We start from the raw sequence: 8,707 nt of genomic DNA on the forward strand, positions 1-8,707 counted from the left end.
TGCCCTTGCTTCTCAACTCGGGATGCACATCGGGATCACCAAGATATATATATATTTTAAAATATACAAATACCTAGGTCCTCTACCCTGAGACTTGGCTTTCAACAAGTTGGGGTGAAGTTGAAGCATGAGTATGTTTTAGAATCACCTGGGGATATTTTTAACACAGCCATGGTTTAAAACCACCATTCTAAGGGAAGAGGAATACCCAAGATATATTGTAAGTTTGTTCACAAAAACGAGGGTTGAGTGGGACGGTGTCTACACAGCTATGGGAAGCTCCAGCACTCCTTAAGGCCATTGATTGAGTACCTACCACTTAGAGGTTGAGGTAAAACAAGATAGTGGTCTCAGCCCTCATGGCACTGCATTAGTGTAAAATTCAATGACAAATATGGTGAGTGCAAGGCAGGTAAAAGGAAAAATAGGGTATTGAGAGCACCAGTTGGAAGAGTCAGAAAGGGCATCTGAAGATGTGACAAGGAGCAGGAGAAGAGGGGTGTGACGTGTGTGGAGAGAGTGCTTCTGGCAAAGAGGGGCCTTGGGGTGAGCTTGGCGAGTGGAATTGGGGAGGAGGAAACAGTGCAGGGAGGACTGCATAGGCCTGGATGAAGAGTTGGGTTTTATTCTGAGTACAGGGCCTAGAAAGGTATAATTTACATTTTTATACAACCTGGTTCTATGGAAATGGGACTGAGGGGGACATGATGGAAGGCTCAGAGAGCAGAAAGGAGGCTTCATGGAGGTCAGAGTGAGAGAAGGTAGTGCCTTGTTGAAGAGGTTTTGGGACATTTTTCTAACCTGAGGCTGGATAATTTTTCTCTCAGCTCATATCTCGGCCCATCACCATTGTGAATGTAGATAATCAAGTGATCTCTGCTGAGGGTGTCCCCAGTATTAATAGAATAATAATCCCTTTTAACATTAGCCTAAGTAAAACCATTAGATCTATGAATCTGCTGCCCTGAGGATAACTTACCGGCCTTTACCATCTTCATTGTGGATTGTCCCCCTATTTCCTCTAACAGCCTAAGGATGGGGTTTATGAAAACATAGCCTCCTTGAATACAGCTCCTCATAAAACTGTCTTTATTTCCAGATGACATCTTCTACACAGAAAATCCTATGAAATCTACAAAAAAAAAAAAAGGTTACTAGAACTGACATGTGAGTTAGGCGTGATTGCAGGATCTAAGATCAATATACAAAAATAGACTATTTCTAAATCATATCAATAGACAATTGGAAGATGACATTTAAAATACCACTTAAGCCCTGGCCGGTTGGCTCAGCGGTAGAGCGTCGGCCTGGCGTGCGGGGGACCCGTGTTCGATTCCCAGCCAGGGCACATAGGAGAAGCGCCCATTTGCTTCTCCACCCCCACCCCCTCCTTCCTCTCTGTCTCTCTCTTCCCCTCCCGCAGCCAAGGCTCCATTGGAGCAAAGATGGCCCGGGCGCTGGGGATGGCTCCTTGGCCTCTGCCCCAGGCGCTAGAGTGGCTCTGGTCGTGGCAGAGCGACGCCCCGGAGGGGCAGAGCATCGCCCCCTGGTGGACAGAGCGTCACCCCTGGTGGACGTGCCGGGTGGATCCCGGTCGGGCGCATGCGGGAGTCTGTCTGACTGTCTCTCCCTGTTTCCAGCTTCAGAAAAATACAAAAAAATAAAATAAATAAAAATAAAATAAAATAAAATACCACTTAAGTTGGCATAAAAATATATAAACATTATACTGAGTGAAATAAATAAATCAGAAAAAGCTAAAAGCTGTATGATTTCGCACATAGGTGAGATACAAAATTGAGACTCATGAACATAATTAAGAGTGCAGTACTTACGGGGGGAGGGGCTGTGGGGAGGGGGAGGGGAAGGGAAGAGGGGTTGGGGGGAGGGTATAAAGAGGGACAAATATAAGATGACAGAAAATGATTTGACTTTGCATAATCAACTTTTCAAATGCTGTGGAGATGTTTACCTGAAATCTACATACCCTTGTTGATCAATGTCACCCTGTTAAATTTAATTATATATATACACACACACACACACACACACACACACACACACACACTATTTAGAGGTAATTCTGGCAAGACATACAAGGCCTCTTCAGTGAAAACTACAAAACACTGCTGAGAGAAATTAAATAAGACCTACATAAACAGAGAGGAATACCATGTTCATGGATCTGAAAATGCAGTCTTAAGACGTCATTTTCTCCAAATTGAACTATAGATTCTACACACTCAAAATCCCAGCAAGCTTTTTTGGGCAGAAATTGATAATCTGATTCTGAAATCCTTATGGAAAGGCAAAGAACCTGGAACAGTCAAAACAACTTTGAAAAAGAAGACAATTTGAAAAACAACAAAGAACTCCATTTCAAACCTTATTACAAAGTTACAGTAATCAAAACAATATAATATTGGCATCTAGATAGACAAATAGATCCATGGAACAGAATAGAGTCCAAAAATAAATGCACACATATATGGTCAATTGATTTTGACAAAGGTGCCAAGGCAACTCAGTGGAGAAAGGATAACCTTTTTCAACAAATGGTACTGGAATGATTGGATATTCATCTGCAAGTAATCCCTGGGGATGGAACCATGAGTTTTTGCTTGTCTCCCATTGTTTACATGCAATTTTATAAATAGAGCAATTATTCATTTAGAAATTATTTCCTTTTTTATGTTTGGCCAGTCACTTCAATCCCAGGTCACCTCCTCTCTCCCTAAAGGAGGAGCACTGGGTGGCAGCTGGTGAACTGTGCTGTGTTATTCAGGTTGACCTGCATCCTGCTCTGCCCATCCACACATCATCTGGAGCCAGTTTCTTAGTGTTCAGGATCCTCACTGTTCCTTATGAAACAAATAAGACTAGTACCTCCTCTACAGGGGTGTGAAGATTGAGCAGTCAGTGGGTGCTCTATGAGTCAGGGATTTTTCTCTCTTTCCCCTGAAGACCTGGTGTCTACAGAACTAGCTCCTGCCTTCTCTTCCCTGCTTCTTGCTTTGGGACATCTGTACTCAGCAGAGTCGAGGGGAACTTCAAGATGAAGACACCTCCCTACCTGTAAACACAACTCCCTAAGTCTTCCCTTTTTGTTCACCACTATGGGTGTTTGGGGGGAAGAAAGCAGGAAAAAGAAGGGAACTTTAATGCCTTCTTTCCACCAAAATATTGGGGAGGGAAGTGGGAGACATCTTCCATCAAGATGGGCCTTATAGCTCTGGCCGGTTGGCTCAGCGGTAGAGCGTTGGCCTAGCGTGCGGAGGACCCGGGTTTGATTCCCGGCCAGGGCACACAGGAGAAGCACCCATTTGCTTCTCCACCCCTCCGCCGCGCCTTCCTCTCTGTCTCTCTCTTCCCCTCCCGCAGCCAAGGCTCCATTGGAGCAAAGATGGCCCGGGCGCTGGGGATGGCTCCTTGGCCTCTGCCCCAGGTGCTAGAGTGGCTCTGGTCGCAACATGGCGACGCCCAGGATGGGCAGAGCATCGCCCCCTGGTGGGCAGAGCATCGCCCCCTGGTGGGCGTGCCGGGTGGATCCCGGTCGGGCACATGCGGGAGTCTGTCTGACTGTCTCTCCCTGTTTCCAGCTTCAGAAAAATGCAAAAAAAAAAAAAAGATGGGCCTTATGGCTGCCTTCATTCAAAGAGGTGATCCTTGGACAGAGACTTTTGTAAAAGGATGGTTGAGCTATGTGTACACTGAGGAGAGATTTCAGGCAGGGGGGTGACACCCAGTGCAAAGGTCCTGAGGTAAAAATTAACTTGACTTTTTTAAGGAATATCTGTGAAGCTGGCATAGCTGGAATACAGAAAAAGAGAAATAGTTGTGGTCAGATGCCACAGAGAATCACTATTGCCCACTGTGAGAAGCCCACAGGGTAAGGAAGCAAGTCCCGCAGCATCCCAGTCCCTGAAAGTCTACTGGTCAGTCCCTCCAAGGTTATTTGACTCCTGACAAATAATAGTTGATATTGATGGATCCCAGGCACCATCACATTCTGAAGGGGCTTCTGGATCATCAAAGAAGGATTACATCAGGTAGAATTCAGTTTGTACAGCTGTTCTCCAATTACTGAAGGGAGATTGTAGCCAATAGGATGGGTTCTGAGGTTATACTCCTAAATCTATAGCTCAGTCCTACCTCTTACTAGCTATACACAGTTGCTTGTGAAGTTACTTTTTTGTGTGTATGTGCATGTGTCTCACTTTCCACAAATATAAAATGGGTACCTACCTCATAGAGTTGTGGTGAAGTTGAAATGCATTATTACAAGTAACATGCTTAGAACTGTACCATGCACATAGTAAGTGATCAAGAAACATTAGCCTTTGTGGTAGGCCGAATAATGCCCACCACTCCCAAAAATGGACATGTCCAAATCTCAGGCACCCATGAATGTTATGTTACAGCAAGTGGGAATTAAGGTTGCAGGTGGACTCAAGATGGCTAATCAGCTGATCTTGATTTGGGTAGAGCATGGATTGTCCAGGCGAGCCTAATCTAATCACAATTGTCTACGATGAAAGGAGAGGCAGAAAAGTGTCCAAGTCAGGGAGAGACTTGGAGATGAAACACTGCTTGGCTGTGAAGATAGAGGAAGGGGCTACCAGCCAAGGAATTCAGGCACCTCTAACAGCTGGAAAAAGCAAGGAAATGATTCTCCCTAAAGCTCCCAGAAACACCCTGATTTTAGTCAAGTGACACCCATTTCATTTCAGACTTCTGACTTTGAAAACGGTAAGATCATAAATTCGTGTTGATTTAAGTCACTAGCTTCACGGTAATTTGTAAGAGACACAATAAGAAAAGAATACAGCCATTGTTATTATAACTATGATAATGATGATAATGGCACAGACTACTCTTGTGTGTGTTCGGAGAGCTGGATGGCAATGAACGGGAGGTGGGCACCGGGCAGGCAAGGTCACTCCCCAGCCCTCGGGGCCCATACCTTCCGAAGGCTCCGCATCTTCTCTGGGTGTCGCCAGGCAGAGCTGTCTGTCAGACGGAGGGGACACCATGGCACTGGGGCTGGATAAATTCGAGGCTTCAAAGCCCTTACTCTAGAATTTTTAAAATTAGTAATTAATGTATGATATGTTCATCAGTAAAGTCTATGAATCAGAATGATCCCTTCTCTCCACTTACCTTGACAGAAGGTCCTGCTTTGAAATGTGCTTTATTTGCAATACTTCCTTTTCCACCCCTCCAAATGTGAATTCATTCTTTTCAAATACTAGTTACCATTTACAGAGCATTGGGCTATAGTTTTACCTTCATTTCTTCTAATTCTCACAACCGTTTTGCAAAGTGTGAGTTTCCATACATAGATTTCTTTTTTTTTTGCACAAACTATGTTTAGCAATAATGGAAATCATACAAGATGGTGAAATTTGGGGACTTAATCTTTCAAATTCCATCCCAGTAGCAGTCAGTTATTTGCATTTATATTTCTTTTCAGTCATTGTCCTTCTCACCAGAATGCACTCAGTGAATACTTTTTCCCCCATAAAGTAGGCATTTTAAATATTATTTTATAGTTGAGGAAGCTGAGGTCAGAGGGTTTCAGAATATATCAACTTTGAAACCAGAAAGGGCCAGGTTAGAATCAGTGATGTGCTGATTTCTTTTCCCAATCAGGCCAAAAAAAAAAAAAAAAGCCCTGATTTGTAGCATTTGCTAATTTCTGTGGTATAAATTCTCCCATCATGGCTGATTTCATGTGCAAGGTTCTCAGCCTGTCTGTGCTTTAACTTCCTTGTCTGTAAAATACATGTAACTCCAAAACCAGGGCAGTACCTGGCTCAGAGACCTCTATAAACTCTAGTGCCTGCCCTTCATTCAGAAAAAAAGAAATCTTCCAGAAAGAAATGCCTGGTACAGTGTGTTTCAAACTGAATCATGAATCCTTGTTAGGTGGTGAAATCGATTCATTTGTGGGTTGCAGCTAGATTTTGTTTTTCTTAAAAAAAGAAAGAAAGCAAATAGAAAAGACTAGAATAGAACAGAAAAAAAAAATCCAAGCATGACAGACATGGGAAGATTATGTGTTATTCCTTGAAATCTTTGTTACATTTCTACATATATATGGATGTGTGTACGAGGTCATAAAAATATTTTTCTTTCACTAGGTCAAAGTCAAAACAGTTTGAGAGCCACTGACTTAGTGAACCTAACTTTCTAGAAAGCAGTGCTTTGACTTTATAAAGCTGTGGGGCGAGAGAGAGAGAGAGAGAGAGAGAGAGAGTGAGAGAGAGAGAGAGAGAGAGAGAGAGGCAACTAGCATTTCCTTCTCTGCGGAGGAAATGGGGCTGGGGCACCCAAGGGCAGAGCCTGGGTGGCCACGGTATGTGTGTGTCTGGGGGAGGGACAAGCCAGGGGAGGCCACAATGCACTTGGTCTCCCTCACAGCCAGGGTTAGGCTCCCGGTAGCCTCACGAGCACTTGAGGAGGGAGGTAACCTTGCATGAGGGAGTAAGAGGAAGCTGAACAGGAAATCCTGGCTGCAAGCTCACTGCTGCTGGAACCCACCACAGCAGCTACCAGACAACCAACAATAGCGCCATTAGACAAAAATAACCCCTGGGGTCTGTAGCCCTGTCATGCAGGGGCCGGGGCATGCTGTCTATAGGGCTGTAATGTCACCAGGCTATGGCTGGGGTCCATGCTTCTTAGTACCATGCTACGTCTTGATTTCCTGATTGCTAATTAGAGGGCAGTTTTCCAGGTGGAGGTCATTTGGGCTGGTGCCAGGAACGCGTCTACTTGCCTCCAGGGTCTCTGCGCCCCTGCTCTCTTGCAGAAGATGATATGAAAATGCATTCATGCTGAGACTTTACGTTCTGAATGCACCACCTATCCCAGATGGTCTTTCATATCTTGAAAGGGGGTCCTAGGAGGACCTAGCCAAAGTTTATCACAAGGTGGGTATGTGCTGGGCACCATGAAGATGGAACCCTCCCTGGTAGCCCTCCAAGCCTCTCCCTTGGCGATGGCAAGGTCTGACCCTGGGTTGAACCCAAAGCCCCTCTCTAGGCTGAAGAGACAGATGCCCTGCTCTGCCAGCCGTCCCTCCTCCAGCATACTGGGGAATGAAAGGAGGAGGCGAGGGTCACGTCAAATGTTAGTTTACCACAACAAAGCCTATTGAGCATCAGCAGCCAGCTTCGGAACACAGAGACTGAGCTCCCCTGTTTGCTCCTGGCCTCACAGCTTGCTGGCTAGTAATCTGGTGTTAGAGTCTGCTTTTCCGCTTAACCCCGCCCATCCAAGAAGCACCCACATCCCTCAGAGACTCACGGAATTCACAAGAACAATGTGCCCAGTTTGCAATACACACAGCTGATCTTTCATTCACTTTCACAGAATTCTTTCCACTGGGCACATGGGGAGAACTCAGGAGTGTGTGTGAATTTGGATGGGACAAAAATTACATCTATGTTTTCATTAACCACTAAGTGAAATTTAGCATTCCCTGCTGCTAGGAACGTAGGACACAAACCACAGTGTCAGCAGCACCTGTGATTGTCACCAGTAACAATCACCCAGATATTCATTCTCCTAGTATACTTGTGGCATGTGTCATGAATTACCATCTGTAGACATGGCTACATCAACATCACACCTGCTGCTGGATTGAATTAAGTAAAGTATAAATAAAGTAGGACCCTACCCTGCCCATGTAGCTCGGTTGCAGTATCATCCCGATGTGCCAGGGTTGTGGGTTCGATCCCTAGTCAGAACATATACAGAAGCCAACCAATGAATGCATAAGTGGGTGGAGCAATGAATCAGTGCTTCTCTTGCTCCTTTCCTCTTTCTAAAAAATCAATAAATAAAAGATTTTTTTAAATGAGGACACATGACTTTATCACAAACGTGTTTTTTAAAAAATCTTTTGATAGCTGTATTACAGCAAAATTGATTGTCTTTGCAAGCCTCTACACTTTATTATATTTATTTAAAACATTATTCTAAGAAGAGGATTAAAACCCCTCCAAATTGCTGAAAGAATCCATGGCACAAAAAGATTAAGAGGCCCCTGAGGCACTGGTGCTGGGGTCTGAGCAGAGCTGGGAAGGAGGGTCCCGGTTCTCCAGGGGCTTGCAGCCAAGCGAACCACCTGTAAGCAAACAAAGGGCTGCAGACTGGCCTGGCGGGCCCTGTGAAGGCGGGCACTGCATAGACAGGAGGCACACTTGGTAAAGTTCTGGGAAGGCCACGAAGCAGGTAGTCACTAATTCATTTCAGACTCTCGGTGGATTCGCAGCCACCTCTGGCTGAAGAGGAGAGAGCCCATCTACTTAGGCATCTTTCTGGGCCTGCTCCACCAGCCTCAGCCCTTGGCCTGGGAACAGTCCCCACTGCCTCTGCCTGAGATGTTTCCCAGAACTTTCAGTGCTAAAACCAGGAGTCCTAGACAACCAATACGGTGGTTGGTCACCCTGTTTGGAACCATCCCCCCTTTTTACCTAGGACTAATTCAACTGCCTGGAATTTGGGGCAGCTTACTCCCATAAGCATCTTCTCTGTCTATGTGTCCATCTCTGTTTGTACCTGTCTCTTTGGGTCCTTCTCCGGCTCTCATTCTGTCCCCTTCTACCTTATTCCCCAATCTAGCCAAGTCCCCAGCTCCTGGCTGTCAAGTGATTTGAACTTTCCATTTCCCTGGGTGCCTGTAAAGTACTACTTGCTC

Source organism: Saccopteryx bilineata, chromosome 3 (assembly GCF_036850765.1).
Source record: "Saccopteryx bilineata isolate mSacBil1 chromosome 3, mSacBil1_pri_phased_curated, whole genome shotgun sequence".
Taxonomy (NCBI): domain Eukaryota; kingdom Metazoa; phylum Chordata; class Mammalia; order Chiroptera; family Emballonuridae; genus Saccopteryx; species Saccopteryx bilineata.